This window comes from Microcebus murinus, chromosome 29 (genome assembly GCF_040939455.1).
Source record: "Microcebus murinus isolate Inina chromosome 29, M.murinus_Inina_mat1.0, whole genome shotgun sequence".
NCBI classification, from domain to species: Eukaryota; Metazoa; Chordata; class Mammalia; order Primates; family Cheirogaleidae; genus Microcebus; species Microcebus murinus.
Window position 1 is genome coordinate 6,535,769 of NC_134132.1, and position 19,398 is coordinate 6,555,166.

Sequence of the window (19,398 nt, forward strand, 5' to 3'; positions counted from 1 at the left end):
TGCATTATTCAAGAATGAAAAGGAAACGTTATTTAAGTCAAATATTTGAAATGCAAAATTATATTTTTGCCCATTTTTCTCTACTTGTTTTGTGTGCAGGATAATACTGCTGAATGCATGTGTCGCTTTTGTCCAAACACATGTGTGAAAAAAGGCCTAAAAAATTATGTCCTTAATGAGGGTAATGAGTAATAAAGAGATATATTTAAATAATGTCCCTTATTCCATTCATTTAGTCCTGATCCTGACTCAACCTCACACTTAAAAAACATTTTAAAAACCTCTTCTCAAAGGTTTGAAGATTTTCCTCTTTGTAGATAGTCTGAGAAAGGCTGAGAATATGTTTTGTTGAATATGTATTAATACTAGTTGTCCAGGCTATTCACAAACACCTTGATGCCACCAACAATTTTACAACTCAGTGACTGTACAAAGTCTACTGTTTACAGGCGTCCTCAAACTACAGCTGGCGGGCCACATGCAGGTGTTTTTGCCCGTTTGCTTTTTTACTTCAAAATAAGGTATGTGCAGTATGCATAGGAATTTGTTCATAGTTTTTTTTTTAAACCACAGTCTGGCCCTCCAACGGTCTGAGGGACAGTGAACTAGCCCCCTGTTTAAAAAGTTTGAGGACCCTAGAATAGAACAGAGCTAAATCTGTGAACAGGACTTCCCCAAAATACTATTAAATACTAGGTACATGGCAGAATGAGACAGTATTTCTAAAAGCTCATGGAAACCTGGCCTGACCTAATTTAGTGATCATCTCTGTGTCCAATATTTTTTACAAATGCAGTGTGAATCTACCAAACCTAAAATTTGAACAGCAAAGTCTGAGGCTATTTTATAGTTCTACTTACTTGTCATCTAACTCTCCATTTTAATGCACTCAGGAGTGGTGTATCATTCTACTTCTTTTAAATATTAAGCTAGAGTCGAATTATTTTTTTAAAAAAATGTTTCAATAAGAAGTTTTTTATATATCCTTCCATAGAACATTCGTAACGCCCTATTTTTCCTTTGTGACTATCTAAACATTGCTATTACTTTGAGATAGTAATTTTCTAAAAAGCAAAAGCAGGATCTTTTTTTTGTTGTTTTGGATATTTTTCGGGCATGTTTTGTGTATCTATGGCTATTTGGTGAACGCTATTCAAAGAAGAGGTTGTATTTTTTTAGATAGGCTTCAATGATCAATTCTGTTTCAAAATTCTTCCATTAACTATCTAAATGTTATATTTTGATAGTGCCATCTCGATTAACCTAAAGTGACAATTCATTTAGCAATTCGACTCTCTAGAACAACCAAGGACTGCAAAGCAAATAAAACAAGGTCACTGACCAGAAACAGAGACGCCAGACAACAAATACATCGAGTTTTAGATATTTTGCTCAAAGTGGTCTCTTGGCCTGAGATTAAAGCCCTTATTTTATGCTACTTTGGACATAATTTTTTCAAGCGCTCAAAGCACTAGAAGCAGCAAAAAGTGTATTGTATGAATGTTGTATTTTGGAAAAAAGATGGTGATAAGAAGGGCATGAGAGGAGGAGAGAATTGGTATTGGCATAGGTTTTACCAGAGACAAAAACAGAGGCCACAAAACTCAGACCAACAAAAATCAGCCCTGAGAACACTTAAGACTAGGGACAAACAGCACCATTCATATCAGCAATTTGTATGAAAGAAGAGTTTTTTAGAAGTATGTCAATAACATAATCATAAATTATGTCCAATATAACCTATTTTTGTAAAGCAAGAAAGCACACATTATTTAAAGTTGGCTATCACCATAATTAAAATTAAAATGTTTTAATGATCTTCTAGAAAGGTAAAACTTAGTCATCTGAAAAATTCTCTTACTTTGAATACTCCATCATTCAAATATACCAGATAAATGAGGAACTACACAATTTAGTGTAGCATTTACACATCTTTTCAAAATATCTTATAAATCAACCAGTGCCAAGGAATGAAAAACTTAGGCCACTGATCAAAGGAAGAAAGAACAGTGTAACAACAACCAGCAAAAATGGGTTAGGAAGGGAAGTGCTATTCATTTTGGAAAATAAATGGGAGTAGAGACATGGGGTTGGGAGGAATGAGGGTGGGGAGTTGGCTGGCAGGAGAGGGAGGGTAAAGGAACAGGAGAGAGAGGGAGAGAAAGGTTAATACTCAGGAATTCAATTATTAAAATAGAAGACCTCTTCCTGGCTGATTCTGGTTAGCTTTTCCTAACTCATTTCTTTGGGATAAACTGCATTTTATAATATAAAACTGGTGGTCAGTAAGAAAAGAGAGCATACAACTCAATCAACTTTATTTTCACATATTTGCCTGTGCATCCTTCTGTATTTTTATATCAATAAGAAATGAATCTAGATAACAAGTATCTTTGCAAGTGATTAGAAGACTCAAAAGTTTCACGCAAATATTTTTAAATTTCACCAGAGCATAAGTGAAACAGAACTTTTCCTTATGTAGGTAAGCAGTTTTATAAATATTTTTCCACTATTTCCAGAAAGTTAAAACACTATTGCAAGAACATGGAGCAGTGACCATCTCTTGGCTACATGGATATAAAAATCCCAGCTCTACCCCAAATAAAATCATCATGGTAATATCGAATAATAAAAAGACTTCCTTGTTAAGATGGATTTCAAAATTATACTTGACAACTTCATAATAAAACTATCAAAACCGCTACTAAAGGCAGCAAAGAACATCAATCTGGGAAGACTACATAGAATTTCTACAAAACACATGCCATACAAACTATCAAGGAGCCATTCATCATAATAAAAATAACAAAAGGTAAAACACTAAAAAGTGTCCTATCTTTTCATTTCAAATCTACCAAAATTAAACCTAAAACTGCTCTAAAAAATATTACATTTTTTAAAAATTACCAAGGTAGAAGAAAAAGTCCTTCTTCTTCAACAAACTGTAGGAAGATACAGCAAGAACTTTGGATTGAACAAATTGGAGAACCTAAATACGGGCAATGAAGAACCACAGATGTCCCCTAGAGCGGTGGGGTCCCCAACCTTTTTGGCACCAGGGGCCAGTTCTTCCAGGAATGGGGGTGAGGGGGTAGGGAGACAGAGCTCAGGTGGTGACGTGAGCAATGGTGAGTGGCTGTACATACAGATGAACTTTGGCTACCTCACTCCTGCTGCCATGCTCCTATTTTATGAGACTCAGGCCAGGGCTGAGAGTCCAGGGAGGAGGGAGAAGGCAGCAAGAATGGATCCTCAGCTCTGGGAAGACACAGACCTCCTACTTAGCCTTCCTGCCTCCAGAACCCCAGTGCTCCACCCAGCAATCTGGCTCCCACACTCAAGAGTTGTTTTAATAAAACTGGTATCTGATCATGTCGGTCCGCCATATTGCAACAACTCATAGCTTAGTCTATACCAAGTACTTTATCATATGTTTCCTTCAGCCAAAAATTATTAAGTATGGCCTTAATAAATGCACAGTTGACCCTTGAACAATGTGACAGTGAGAGGTACCAACCTCCAAGCAGCAGAAAGTCCATGTATAACTTTTGACTCCCCCAAAACTTAAGGACTGTTGACTGGAAGCCTTACCAATATTATAAAGTCAACACATATTTTGTATGTTGTATGTATTATATACTGTATTTTTTAATTTCATATTATGGGGGTACAAATGTTTTTGGTTACATGGATTGCTTTTGTACAGTCTGAATCAAAGTTTTAAGTGTGCCCATCACCCAGATAGTGTGCACTGTACCCATCAGCCATGAATTTACCCATCCCCCCTTCTCCCCACCCAACTGCTTGGCTTCTGTTGAGTTTTACTTCTATATGTGCACATGAGTGTTGATCAGTTAGTTCCAATTTAGTAGTGAGTACATGTGGTGTTTGTTTTTCCATTCTTGTGATACTTCACTTAGAAAAATGGTCTCTAGTTCCATCCAGATTGTTACAAAAGGTATTAGTTCACCATTTTTTATGGCTGAGTAGTACTCCATGGCACAAAATACCACATTAATCCACTCATGAATTGATGGGCACTCCGGTTGATTCCACATCTTTGCGATTGTGAATCATGGTGCTGCAATGAACATTCGAGTGCAAGTGTCTTTTTAATAAAATGACTTTTTTTTCTTTGGGTAAATGCCCAATAGTGAGATTGGTAGATCAAACGGCAGGTCTACTTTGAGTTCTCTGAGATATCTCCATACTACTTTCCATAAAGGTTGTACTAGTTTGCAGTTCCCAACAGTGCATAAGCATTTATTTCTCTCTGCATCCACGCCAGCATTTGTTGTTTTGGGACTTTATATAATGTATTCTTACAGTAAAGTAAGCTAGAGAAAAGAAAATGTTATTAAGAATATTATAAGGAAGAGAAAATATATTTGCTAGTCACTGAGCACAAGTAGATCATCATCAAAGTCTTCATCCTCATCATCTTCTTCATGCTGAGTAGAAGAGGAAGAAGAGGGGTTGGTCTTGTTGTCTCATGGGGTGACAGAGGCTGAAGAAAACCCACACATAAGTAGACTCTCATAAGTTCAAACTCGCATTGGGCCAGGGCCAACTGTGTATTTATTTATAAATTATATATATGATCTACTATACTAAGATATTATATATCATTATGCATAAAACAGAAATGTATAAAGGATGAGTTTTTTCTTTAAAAAAAAAGCATTAACAGAAATTCTATTTATTTTCTTCCTACATCCCAATCAACAAGCACAACATTTTAGAGATTACTGTTGAACTCTCAGATAAACTTTATCAGGCCTTTACCTGACACCCAAATCTCACCTATTCCAGTTCTCCTATGATCTCAAAAGTTGCCAGACTATTTCAGTTCCTCATCAGAGGATGGCTTTTCCCATCTTAGTAACATCACAGCTTTTACCCTCTCTTTGGAATAACAAGTATGTCCCCTCCTCCTGCCCCAGCTCCCTGCTGAATTCGCACTCACCCTTCACGACACAGAAAGGCTGAGCAGAACAACCTAAGGGTGTTCACCTCCTCGGACTTCCAGGTTGTGCTTCCTGCCACCTCTAGAAACTTCCACGGAAGCCACAGCTATTCTGTTTTGGTGGCCCTGGGCACCGGAGCTACTGAAACTCCTGTCCCAGTGCAAGTGATAAAGGACGAGCAAGAGCCAGGCCCTCGTCTCCTCCGGGGAGGCTGAGATACAAGTGACAGAAGAGGAGGTGACAGCAGAGACGGGCACCCACATCACAGTAGGAGATGACCTGGAGCAGCATGGGGATACACTCAGATTAACTCGTACTCCTTATAAAAAGCAGACCTGCGGAATGCCCTCACCTCCTATCCTGAGAGGAGGTGCAAGTCCAGTTCTTCATGGTGGTGACTTATACTTCCCCGAGAGATCTGTGCCTTTTGCAGCTGGTCCTGTATATTAGTACACATCATCTCCCTCCCTTCACCTCCCGCCTTAGATTCCCTTCGCCCCTGACCAGCGCTCTCGCTGGTCTGCGTTTCTGCCTTATGTGGTGACCCAGACCTTCATTCCCGAGGGGCTTGGCCTACAGTTGCCTTGCCTTTGTCAGGCCATGGTTGGTTGTTTAAATGGTCCATTCACAGTTACCACTAGGCAGGGAAACACCAGAAGACAGCCCAGTGGGTGCCCTGGGCCAGACAGTCTCTTCCCTGTCCCCACTGTACAGTAGTAACCTTAACTCCTCCAGGTGTTCAAAGTTCATTGGTCTAGCCATACTCATTGGTCTAGCCATACTCATTGGTCCAGCCATACTCATTGGTCCAGCCATACTCATTGGTCCAGCCATACTCATTGGTCCAGCCATACTCATTGGTCCAGCCATACTCATTGGTCTAGCCATACTCATTGGTCTAGCCATATTCATTGGTCTAGACATATTATTTTATGTCTTCTGGGGCACTGTCACCAGCTCAAAGTCAATAGGTGGCAGGTGCAGCTTACAGTCAACAGAATTCTTACTGCGTCCTATGGCTAAAGTGGTCCTCACCCCACCAGCCAGCAATCAGGACCTCCTACCCAAGAGAGACTAAGACTGCAAGGACAAAGATCACAAGGTCTGCAAGTGAGTCACTGTGACTGATAGTGGTGGACCAATCCAACTTCCACCCCTTTATTTTCAGATTCTTTTATTCTATTACCAACTCAACACCATATATATAAATATATATATATACACACACACACTACATTCAACCCCACAGCTGCTGCCTTTACTGAACACTTCTTCCATTCTACAGGCCACTCCCTCCTCCCATCCAGATGTTTCTAGGTGTTAAAAATATGATATGACCCAACAATGCTGTGATCATGAGCTCAATTTATTTTTTTTTTTTGAGACAGAATCTCACTCTGTTGCCCCAGTGAGTGCCATGGCATCAGCCTAGCTCACAGGAACCTCACTCTCCTGGGCTCAAGAGATCCTCCTGCCTCAGCCTCCCGAGTAGCTGGAACTACAGCTGCACACCATCATGCCCTGCTAATTTTTTCTATTTTTAGTAGAGACAGGGTCTCACTCTTACTCAGGCTTGTCTCAAACTCCTGAGCTCAAGCGATCCTCCCACTTCAGCCTCCCAGAGTGCTAGGATTACAGGCACGAGCCAATGTGCGCCCAGCCTCATGAGCTCAATTTATAAAATAGGTCCCTTAGTCCAAGGAAATACTATGTGTGTTACTGTGTCAAAGTTGTAGGGAAGGAAATGTATCTTTTCCTTCTACCCATATATGTTCTCAGCTAGAGCCCCTATAACAGTAGACTAAGATTATCAAGGGAAAAGCAGACAAATTTATTTCATGTAAGTTTGACATGAGCTGGGAGCCACTGCACAAGGAGATGAAGACCAGAAGCAGTGGTCAAACCTGAGCATTTTTTATGCCAGGTCTGATGCAGAGTAGAAAGTCGTGGAAAAATGTGGTAGGACCAAGGGTGTGAGCTAAGTGCAACCAACTGGGTGGGGGACTCAGAAGGTTGCTCTCAGCACCTCTCCACCTTCAGAGATTAGGGTGCTTCTTTCCTCTGGGCATAGGAAGGGCACCTCTCACATGAGGGTCTTATAATCTGCCTCAGGGGAGAAGGGCAGGAAAAGGGGATACAGTCCTTCCTGGCATTGCTCAAGGCGCCATATTTTGTGTTGTGTATGCTAAACCCCATCAATGTATTAGGCACTCAGCCAATGGATCCAAACTCAGATTGGGTGATAGCAGTCCAAAGTTTTACACCAATATGTATTAAACTTTAGACAAAAGAGCTGAAAAAAAATGTGTATAACTTTGAAACACTGACTCAAAAAGAACTAGTATGCCCGAAAACTTTTATCACAAATAAAGAAATCTAATCAGTAGTTTAAAATTAATCCCACAGGTTCAGATAACTTTACAAAGAACTATCAAACTTTCAAAGAACATGACATTCTAATCTTACACAAGCTCATCGAAAAAAAGGAAAAGTACACTCCCCACCTCATTCTATTAGGTTAGTACACTTTGATTCCTACGTCTCTCATGAACAATATGAAATAAAAAAATTCAAAGGTAATCACAAGAATCTGCTTCCAGAATGGCAGCATGAGGAGCTCACAGACCCATTCTCCAGCCAAAAAACCCACAACACATAAACATTTAAATTCAAAATAAAACATTTAAAGTCTCTGGAAATTGTTATTTAAGAGCATAAAGCAAATCAAGAACCATTCATTCCAAGAAATATACTAAATCTTGGTAAGAGGCTGTGGCCACAATCTACCTCTCTTCTTTCTCTACCCCCATTCTCGACATAAGGGAAACTTCACTCCCTGAAGATGCAGCCAAGAAAACATGAATCTTTTTTCACTTAGCTCCCGGTCAGGGGACAAACTCTCTCACCGAGAGGGACAGGCCACCAGCAGTTCTCTTCCCCCAGGCTCTGATTGCAAAGGCTAAATTCCTGGTGATGGTGGCCAAGACATCAGAGCTTGCTTCCTCTACCAGCCCCCACTCATAGGGTAAAGACTCTACCCCATTACTGCAGGCAGAGCATACTGGGGGGCCCTAAGACACTCCCCCTTGCTCACTCATAGTACAAAGTTTGCACACCAAGAAAAGATGAGAAGACCAGAGGCCACCACACCTCAGCCCAGCACCCTGCTCAAAAACCAGTGGTGTCCACTCCAAGAGGAGCAGGCAACTGTGTACCCTTCAGATCTGTGGGTCCAGAGCAGTGACTCAGAGATTTTTGCTCAGGGAAGAGGCATGTCCATAAAAACAGAGAACCTCAAAACTCTCTCGCCAAAGGGACTAACTTTAACTGAATAGCAGAAGGTAGGGGAAGTTCAAGCCTAAGGGTACTCTAGAAACAATGGAGATTTGGGCAGTAAGCAATTAAGAGAACCTCACGAGAACCTCACTCTCCTGGGCTTAAGCAATCCTCCTGCCTCAGCCTCCCGAGTAGCTGGGACTACAGGCATGCACCATCACACCCTGCTAATTTTTTTCTATTTTTAGTAGCGATGGGGTCTTGCTCTTGCTCAGGCTGGTCTCAAACTCCTGAGCTCAAGCGATCCTCCCATCTCAGCCTCCCAGAGTGCTAGGATTACAGGCATGAGCCAATGTGTGCCCAGCCTCATGAGCTCAATTATAAAATAATTGAAAGCTGGTAACTCTGTGAGAGGCATAAACTGCATCGTGGGCCATTGTACAGTTTGCCAAAGAGAACTAGGGAAAGAGCAAAAGAGAGTCCCCCTGGGGTCAGGACAAACCTCAAACACTGGCCTCAAAAACTCCCCCTGCAAGGTAGCCTGAAAGTAATTAGATCAGACTGTGAAGCAATTTATGTCCCTAACAGTGTGACAACAATAGAGCAATCAGCCCACAATTAGTGGAGCCTAACACCTGGTGTGATTAACAAGGCAGACAGCTTAACAAAGATATAACAAACAGAAAGAAACAACCAAAGAGCCCTGCTAAAACCACCCTCATCCCAAGATAACTGTGCACACGCCCAAGGCTGCAGCCCCTGAGGAGTGACATCAAAAATCTCACCTGGCAGGAGGAAACTACTTGATTAAAATAGTCCAGCAAAGTCACCAAATAAACAATCAAATGACAAAAACAAGTACCAGGTACCATAAGGAATCAGATTCCAAAGTTGTTACAATATATAAACCTAAAATGTCCAGCTCTCAACAAAAAAATTAGAATACACACAAAGAAATAGGAAAGTGTATCCCATGCACAGAAACTACCCATGAGATGGCCCAGGTGTCAGATTTAAGAAAGGAAGCCTTCAAAGTAGCCATTATAAGTATGGTGGAGGAACTAAAAGAAAGAGGAACTAAAGGAAACTATGTTTAAAGAAATAAAAGATGGTATGATAACAACATCTCATCAAATAGAGAATGTCAACAAAGAGAAATTATTTTAAAAATGGAAATTCTGGAGATTCAAAAGTAGGAAAACTGATTTAATAACTTGAGTAGAGCAGTTTAACTGTACCTTTTAAACCAGCAGAAGAAATGAACAAAGTAGAAGACAGAGCGATAAAGCCTATACAACCTATAGAATAAATTTTAAATAATTAAGAAAAATAAGCAGAGCCTCAGAGAAATATGGGACACCATCAAGCACACATACATGTAATGGGACTACCAAAAAGAGGGAAGGAAAAAAATAGAGCAAAAGAAATATTTTTTGGAAAAACTAAGAGCTGAAAACTTTTCCAATTTGGTAAAAAGTTAATTAAAAACAATAATCCAGGAAACTCAACAAACTCCAAGCAGAATAAACACAAAGAAATCCATATCCAGATGCATAAGAGTAAAAACAATGACCAATAAAAAGCGTATTTTGAAAGCACAAAAACAAGAATGACTCCTCACATACAAAGAAACTGCATTAAGATTAACAGTTAACTTCTCATCAGAAACAACTTCTCTTTGGAAGACACTGGGAACATAAGTGTCAAAAGAAAACAAAACACTGTCAACATCAATCTTATCTCTATTAAAACTATCTTTCAAAAATAAAGATGAAAACACAGGCACAAATATTTATTACCTTTAATTAGGTGATGATTTGTTAATATGATATCAAAGCATAAACCGAAGAAAAAAAATCAATAAATTGCATATCATAAAAGTTAAAAATATTTCTGCTTCCAAAGACACCACTGAGAAAGTTGCAAAAGCAACCCAGGGAATGGAAGAAAATATTTGCAAAATAAGGTACCTGGGAACAACGTTAAGGAAGTATGTGCTAGATCTCTCTGAAGACTATTTCATAACTTAAATAAAATGCTATGCAAACACCTAAAGTTATTGCAATATGCCATCTCTCTTAGTAAAAACTTAATACCACAAAGATGGAAATTCTCCCCAGATTTATATTTAACTTCAATGCAATTTCAATTAAAAGATCTTGAGAAACTATTACATTTATACAAAAGAGGAAAGAACAAATAGACAAAGTTTTCCTACAGATGGAAGGAAAAAAAATGAAGGGACTTACTTGGCCAGGTAATCAAGATTCACAATAAAACTTTAATAATTAAGGCAGCGTAGTATTACCAGAAGAATTTTAAAAAATAGACAATGGAACATAATTTAAAAGCTCAGAAACAGAACCTCATCTACATAGTGAGAGAAATTTGATCTATAACAGAGCTGACAGGAATGGACAATCACAGTAGAATGAAGGGACAAATGCATTCAATAAATTATATTTGGACAATAAGTTATATATAAATAGATTATACATATTTATATGGAAATAAAATGAAACTGGACCTTAACTCACACCTCTCATAAATAAAATTCAATTACAGATGGATTAAGGATATCAAGAATACTATTAGGAGGAGGACAAAGGCAATTTAAATAAGCACAAACAATATAAACCCTAAATGAAAAGACTGAAAAATCTGACATTATAATTGAGAACTTCTCCCCACCAAAACTAGCATAAAAAAGTAAAACAGACAAACCACACATCCCCAAGTCAGAAAAAGATGTTTGCAATGCATGTAACTGATTAAAAATAGTATTTATAAAAAACTAAAAAATCTCTAAAAGTCATTAAGAGCAAACAATCTAACAGGAAATCAGCAAAAGACATGAACAGGCATTTCCCACAGTTGGCAGAGGGGAAGAACAAATGGACAAAATGCAAGAAAAATGGTCAGTCATCATTATCAACCAAGAAAATGCAAATTATGACCCCAATAAAATATCATTTTATACCTGGATATTAGCAAATGTTTAATAAGTTTGACGATATCAAGCATAGGTTGAGATGCAATAGCAATTATCATCTGCTGCCTGTGGGAATGTAAACTACTTTGGAAAACAATATGGTATTGTCTTTATACAACGTCTTATATAAGATGCACCTTTTCAATGACCAAGCAATCCCACTACTAGACAGATACACCAAAGAGCACCTGTATCGGTGCACCAAGAGACAATACAAGAAGCCCCTAACATCATTCTTCCTAACCGCAAAAATATACAAATAACTCATCAGAAAGTGAACAGGAAACTAAATTGTGATCTGTCCTGTAACAGAAGATCACAAAGCAATGAAAATAGGTGAAATGCATCTTCAGGGAACACGAATGAATTTCAGACACATAAGTTTGAGAGGGGAAAAGTAAAATATGGAAACATAGGACATTAACTAGCAGCACAATTCACAATTGCAAGACTGTGGAAACAGCCCAAGTGCCCATCAATCCAAGAATGGATTAATAAAATGTGGTATATGTATACCATGGAGTACTATTCAGCTCTAAGAAACAACGGTGATATAGCACACCTTATATTTTCCTGGTTAGAGCTGGAACCCATACTACTAAGTGAAGTTTCCCAAGAATGGAAAAACAAGCACCAGATATATTCTCCAGCAAACTGGTATTAACTGAGCAACACCTAAGTGGTCACACAGGTACTACAGTAATAGGGTATTGGGCAGGTGGGAGGGGGGAGAGGGCGGGTATATACATACATAATGAGTGAGATGTGCACCATCTGGGGGATGGTCATGATGGAGACTCAGACTTGTGGGGGGAGGGGGGAAATGGGCATTTATTCAAACCTTAAAATCTGTACCCCCATAATATGCCTAAATAAAAAAAAAAAAAAAGAAAATATACTGTTTAGGTACACAAACACATATGGTAAAAATATTTTTAAAAAATAAAAAATTAGTAAATAGTAAACATAAAACTCGTTAGTGTTTACCCAGACAGGAAGGAAAGAGCCCAAGGCGATTGAGCAATAGGTAAGATGCTAACACGTTATTGGTATGACTTTGTTTCATGAGCTGACTAGCAGATGTATAACCAGTTACTCTATTTATTATTCTTTAAAATGTACATATATGTTATATATCCCTTAATATGGAAGAAAGATTACATTTAAAAACGTATCTTTTTTTTTTTTTAAGCAAGAGAAGACTGGGAATCAGACTACTTGTTTTCTGGCCCAATCTCTACTACAATATATAAGAGCTTTTTCATAAAACACAAAGCTATCTTAAATCTCATTCTGCTCATTCTGCACATCAAAAAGGATTTGGATTCTTGTTTTTGTTTTTTTTTTAAGGTCATTTCTACCATAGACTTCAACAATTTTCATGTGAATTCATAGTTTTCCTTAAATCATTCCTGTTATTATATTAAAACTCAGAAATATAAAAACAGAAAAACCACTAGCGTTAATTTACATTGCTTTCATAAATTTAATAAAATTATTATCAAAGGCAACGGGCAATTTTTGAAAGTAGTAAAGACTCCTGTTTTTCTTTTTTCAATAAAAATAACATAAAGCAAGTTCCCACTTATTCAAAACTACTTTTATTTTGGGGTCTTCCACATTCCATTCTATTTTTTTCTGAGCATTATGAAAATTTCAGAGATATAACTGAAATATTTATTTATACATTTACCTAAAAATATGGGTAAAATTAAATAGATACTTTGCTGGTAGGTTCATAAATTAGAATGATTTCACTGGAAATTAAATGGTGCATACATATAAAAGCCTTCGTATAAATATTCAAAGATCTATCCATAAGACATTTATTACAACATAACTTATTATAAAAATAAGAAAAGTTTATGCAAATGAATATTTTCCAGTCATTAATTCAAATAATATTTTGAAGCATATTTAATGACAGGAGAAAAAAATTCATAATATCATTTCAAACAAAAATAAAACAAAAGACAAAACTAAGATGATTTCCCACTTTTGTTAGCACATCTAAAAATAATGCATGAGAAAGAGTAAAGAAAACACATCAAAATGATAACAAGTAATAGGTTCTAAGTGGTATAATTTTTAACAGTTGTTTTTCCCTGACCTTCTCTTGTGTTTAATAAAGTTTCCATTGAATTAAAAGTACTCATTTAATAATCAGGTCTTGCAATATAGTAAATGAATGGATTCTGGACTTGGAGGTTATCACGAGTTTTGTTTTCTATCATTTGAGTGGGCATGATTTAATAGAAAATGTAATTTCGGAGTTTTTTTCTCTAGATAGCATTAAATAATTTTCAGCGAAATATGTCAAGATTCTTTTCCAGAACTAAGAGTAAAACACATATACAATTAGCTGAAGAATTACATTTGATGAATAATTTTCTAATGTCACTGAGGCAAAGAAAAAGAGAATTACAGTATTTTATGATTATTTAAGTGAGCAAAAGGACACCAAAATTAACCTAAAATTAGTCTTCATAAAAAAATATGTGAGGGAGGGAGGAAGGGAAGTACAATGTTCCCCAAACAAGAAGGGACCTTAAAAGAGTCTTTGTTTTATTGGTCTTCAATAAAATACTTCCATGTACTTCCCCAGCTTTTCTTTAGTATGGATGTTATATAAATTATTAAAGTGCTCTTTAAAATAACCTATACCTCAAAATTATTTTGATACAGAGGGGAACAGAGATGAGACACAATCAAAAATTTCAAAAGGGAAACTTTCAGACTTTCAAAGAAAAAAGGCTATTAGTAATGCTAATGTAATATTTGAAACAGATGTCTATCTGCTTTCAAATCCAAACTGGATCATGGCTTACACAGTTTAATAAAACTTTAATTAAGGCTCTGCAATAGTGTAAACTGATCATGTCATGCAACTAAACACTTGCTTAATACTAACATCTCAAGACCTACTCATGCTAAAGTTGCCCAGACTTCTCATAATTCATCCAAGGAAAAATGTCATTCAAATTAATAAATCTATCCTCTTACTTTACTACATAAACTTTCTTTTCTCAGAAGCAAGCATTTGAAATAGAGATGGGAGGATCTCAAATTGAATAGAGAAGGAAATAAATTTGTTTCTAAGAGTTTCTTGTTTCTAAGTAGGTACTTATATTTTAATATGAACGTCTATAACCTAAAAATCCTTATCTTTAGAAAAAATTTATAAGAAAATGATCTCTCCTTAAAATTGATCAAATAACTTTGTAAACTTTTTTCATTCTATTTTAAGTCTGACAGTTTCCTAACAGAAACCTGGTAAACTAGGCTGGGAGATAATGCCTCTTAAAGATATCTAAAGTAAAGGACAAGAGTGAATATACATTGAACAACCATTCTGTGCCAGGTATTTCATTTAATCTCTGCAACATCCTTACTGCATAGGTACTCTTTTTAGCTCCATTTTACAGATGAGGAATACTGAGTTTTTCAGCCAGAATGCAAATCCAGGCATCTGCCTCCAAAATCCAGTGTAAAACATTCTACACTGGCTTTAGTCAAAACACAGAAGACCATATTTTTTTTTTCCTATTTCATGTCCCAGAAAGCATTTTTAAAATGAATACAACAAATGATACATTAAAAAAAAAATCCTAAGCCTCTTCACATATTTGCAAAATTAAAATTGCCACCATTACAAGAAAATAAAGATGAGAATCATATAAAACAGGAAAGTCAGTCAACCAACACTGGCCAAGCAACTTTTATAGTCCATGTTGTAAAACAGAGAGAGAAACAGAAGACAGTTTTTGGCATTTCATGTAGTTAAAACTGTTACACTAACAATTCAGGAAACTGGTAATTACAAATTGATACAGTGCAGAGGACACAAGAATGGAAGATAACGCAGGCAGAGAAAGGGAGGGACTTAGTGGAGTGAAATGAGATTCACAGAATATTTTCTAAAAGCAAATTATGAATCAGGTTTCAAAAGAAGGAAAAAGCACAAGTATGAGAAATAATAGCACTACGAAAAATTCATGAGTAAAAGTAGACATGTGGGACATAAGATTTTCAGGTTATTTTTTTCATTTTCAATCCAACTTCCAAGAAAAGAGTCCACATAAAGAGGACTTGCCTTAATTCTGCTTCACAATCTTGCTCATTTCTGATTGAAGGGTTTTACTATCATGAACCTTAATCCATTTGCTACGGACAAGAACGTTTTTAGCATTTCTTAAGAACTTCAATTTTTTTTCCTTATCTTTGTAAGAGCAAACAATTCATGTAAAACAAGCAACTGCAGAGTTTTTAGTGGAGGCTTCCTGTTTTATATTACCAGCAAATGCTCCAGGATGAATTTTTAGGGGCTTTGATGATTTGTTTTCTCAGTAATATTTTAGTTAGATTGATAAATATAATTTTCCTGTTTGCACATACTGACATACTGTAGGGAAAGGTTGCACAGAAGCATGCTGGGATTAAAAATTTGGTATGGATAATCTAGAAAATACCACCGAAATCCCCACACATATAAAAATAATAGAGGTGACTGCTGTATAAAAATATACTCTTAAAAGGAAATGACTAATCAACCTGAAAATAAGAAGAACATATGAAGTTTTCCAGACATTTTAAAGAAATCTGAACATTCGAACAATCCTAGAACAATGTGAAAAAAAGAGTATTTTAGAAAAAGAACAGAATGGGCATTAACTTCTCAGAGAGGAAACCAGATGAATTTCACATTTCAACCTGATTCAGTCTTTGTTTTTATATTAAAAGAGAATACTTAGTATGGAGATTCAAAGTAACAAAGGTAACTATAACCAATAAGCCATGTACAGAAATTATCCCTTATTGATTAATTAACTTGTGAAAAGTTAAAACTGCAGAAACTAATTTATCATTTATATTACATTGCTGGCAGGCTCTGCATATTTTACCTCTGGTAAAATTAGCCATTATATTCCAATGCAGTCAAACATGAAACTGAATCTGACTTCTGAACAAAATCTTTTCAACAACTGCCTTAAAGTTTTTGGAAAATAATTCTCAGAAAGGAGCACAGTATGAATTGTGGCAGAATTATTTCCTACTAACCAAAATGTTTTGTGATTCCCCCCCTACCCCAAGTAAAGAGTTTATTCGTAAGAGCATGTAAATGGGGCACAGTATAATTATTTGATTTGTAAGTATCAGTCTCTTATATAAAGAATTATAAAATCTTTCAGTTAAAAGGATTACAAAGGAATTAAGTCATGAGCACTCAATTTTGTCTCTGAAATTCCAAAAGCTACCAGAAGAAAAAAGATATAATGATGAAAGTAGTCATGGTACCTTGCTCTAAGGCATTCTCCAATTCTTACGGAGGTAAGATTTGCCCATTTGGGTTGGCCAATCTTTTATTTTAAGTGACCAGCCTGAGATTCCAGAACTAACCTTTCCTGCCTCTCAATTGTGTCTTCTTTTCAACATCCTACTTGACTGACTCTCTCCCCTGAAAAAGAGAACAGATGTAAAATGCTACAATAAGAACAAATGTATTGAAACATATTACTCTACCTCATCCATTACTGTGCTGAAAAATTGCAAACAGAGAATTATTTGACCTGAGAAATGAGAACACAAAGAAGATTTGAATTATATGAGATTATGAAATTTAAAGTAAAAAATAATCAACTAGTCCTTCCTTATTATATGGTTTCATAATAAAATTATGAAGGGTCATTCAATGATTTAAATGGCAGGTAAAATTAAAACAAATAAAAGGAAATACCCCTGACATGCGTAACAAGCCTCCAGAATACACAAGGTCACAGAACATCGTTAAATCCAGTAACATAATTTTAAAATAAGCGGGATCATTAGTGAAGCAAATATCTGATTATTTATGTTCGACACAAATATAATTTTCCATAATGGAAAAATTGTATTTTGGAATAGAAGGAGTCACTAAGGAAGCTTTCTATTTGTTACAAATTATACTATAGCTTAGTATGTTTTTACAACATTTATATTCCTTTGGAAAATCAAATGGTGATTATTGGATAAGCAAAGATGTATTGATTTAACATATGGATCGTATCTGCAATATTAAATATTCTAAATATTAAGGATTTTAAAAAGCAAACTTGCCATTTTACTATTAATGCCTAAGTCCATTTAAACCTTGTTTTCCTCATAGCACTTTGGCTCCATGTAAAATACATGTTTAACCTGGTTATTTTGGAAACTAAAGAATCCCTTTTTTTAATTCATTATCTCTGCCTCTGCTCAACTCCACTGCCACAGCCAATAAGCCCCATTATATTTTGCTCTGCAAAAAAATAACAGTATTACGCTTGAAACAAAGGGAAGGTCTCTTTCTAGAACAGTCACACGAGGACATGAAGTGAACTGTCTTAGTTTTGACAGTTTTGGCAGGTCACAAATCAACCTAGAAAACTCCTGCAGTCATTTCATTTCCATCCACTGTGGTGCATTCTGATAAATCAAAACAGAAGAAATAAAATACGGGTAATATCTTTATATATCTCTATTATAGATAATGATCTAGAGACAGTGAAATATACTAGAGAAGATTTATTTACAAAAGTTACAAATGAAACTCTCCTTTGAAGATTTTTTGTGTTTTTAGTATACACCTTCTGGCCCCTTCCAACAATTTAACATCAATCTTTTGCCAAGCCCAACAATTTGGTATGTGTCACAGCACTTCCTTCAAAGTGATTTTTTTTTTAAAGTTTCAAAAGATCATTTCAAATAAATGGCTAAATTTTAAATAATTTTCTTCATCTTTGCATCCTTCTATTCTTGGCAAATTCCCTGAGCTATCAGATTCCCGAAATTCAACAAAATATCACTGTAATTAACCTATGTTCTGTGGCCCTCATACGTATCTAGCCCTACAATACACACTACACACAATAGTGGATCAAGTGTGAAAGTCGATTTTAGTCAAAATGTGGTAACTTTGCTCTTCAAAGAATACTGCCAGTATTCTATGTATAGAAATGTTATATAACTGAAAAAAAAAAGGGAGGGTAGATTACATCATTTTAAGCTCCAAATGTATTCTTACAAAGATTTTAAACATTTTCTCTCTTTATCCATCTCTCTCCTAAGACTCTCATCAATAAATAACCCAATTGTCAATCTTGAACGCTCTTCAATTATCAACCTTTCTCTGTACTCTAAAGGCACCTTCCACACACAACGACCATCTCCTACTGTTGTTAAACACACGTCTCATCCTTGCCTCAAGGGTCCTTCTAAGCACAAGGACCACCAACCAGGGCTGACTGTCAGTCACCTCTGTGCCATGAGCAAATACAACATCTGGCTGGAACAGACTTCCAACATTCCAACGTGGAATGAGAAGCAAAGGTACCTACATTAGAATCCAAGACTACCACTGCTCAATCTCATTATGCCTTAAATTCCTTCATCTGTAAAACTGCTATCTTCACTGTGATAGCCTTAGCACACTGCCTGGAATATAAGGAAGCCAAACACTGTAGTGCCCCCCCCTCCCATTTTCTTTTTTTTGCTGCTTATATATAATTGCATTTCAACCATCCACGTTAGTCTGAAATTTTAGCTCTTTTGTCCACAGCCTTTCAAGTTTCCCTAATTTAGTATTATAATTACTTCTTCACAATTTGCAGAATTGTGAGGTCTATATGTGCTACAGCACAAGGTCACTGGAGAATTTAGCAAACATATCCATGGATAAACACGGATTTGGTTATCCATACATATCCATGTATATCCATATATATATATGGTTATCCATATATATGGATATATACATGAATATATATCCATATATATATATATATATATATATATATATATATATATATATATATCTCCCCACCCCATGGAGGGGGGGAGTGTAGCTTTGATTTTTTTTTTCCAGGATAATTATGTCTTAGAAAATTAAATCTGTGTGGACAATTCATAATTGCAAGACTGTGGAAACAGCCCAAATGCCCATCAATCCAAGAATGGATTAATAAAATGTGGTCTATGTATACCATGGAGTACTATTCAGCTCTAAGAAACAATGGTGATATAGCACATCTTATATTCTCCTGGTTAGAGCTGGAACCCATACTACTAAGAAGTATCCCAAGACTGGAAAAACAAGCACCACATATATTCACCAGCAAACTGGTATTAACTGAGTAGCACCTAAGTGGA

At 36.3% G+C, this 19,398-nt stretch overlaps 1 protein-coding gene across 2 annotated transcripts in view; it reads right to left on the reverse strand.

Annotated features, from left to right (window-relative positions):
• BMPR1B (bone morphogenetic protein receptor type 1B) overlaps nucleotides 1–19,398 on the reverse strand; it is a 353,247-nt gene that overhangs the window by 320,321 nt on the left and 13,528 nt on the right. Inside the window, exon 1 of one of the 2 annotated variants that reach the window (XM_075998763.1) lies at nucleotides 16,633–17,584. The exons of the other annotated variant lie outside the window; for it this stretch is intronic. The gene's annotated coding sequence lies outside the window, so the exon portion shown is untranslated. Of the gene's footprint in view, nucleotides 1–16,632; nucleotides 17,585–19,398 lie in introns of those variants that run through there. 2 annotated transcript variants of the gene reach the window in all.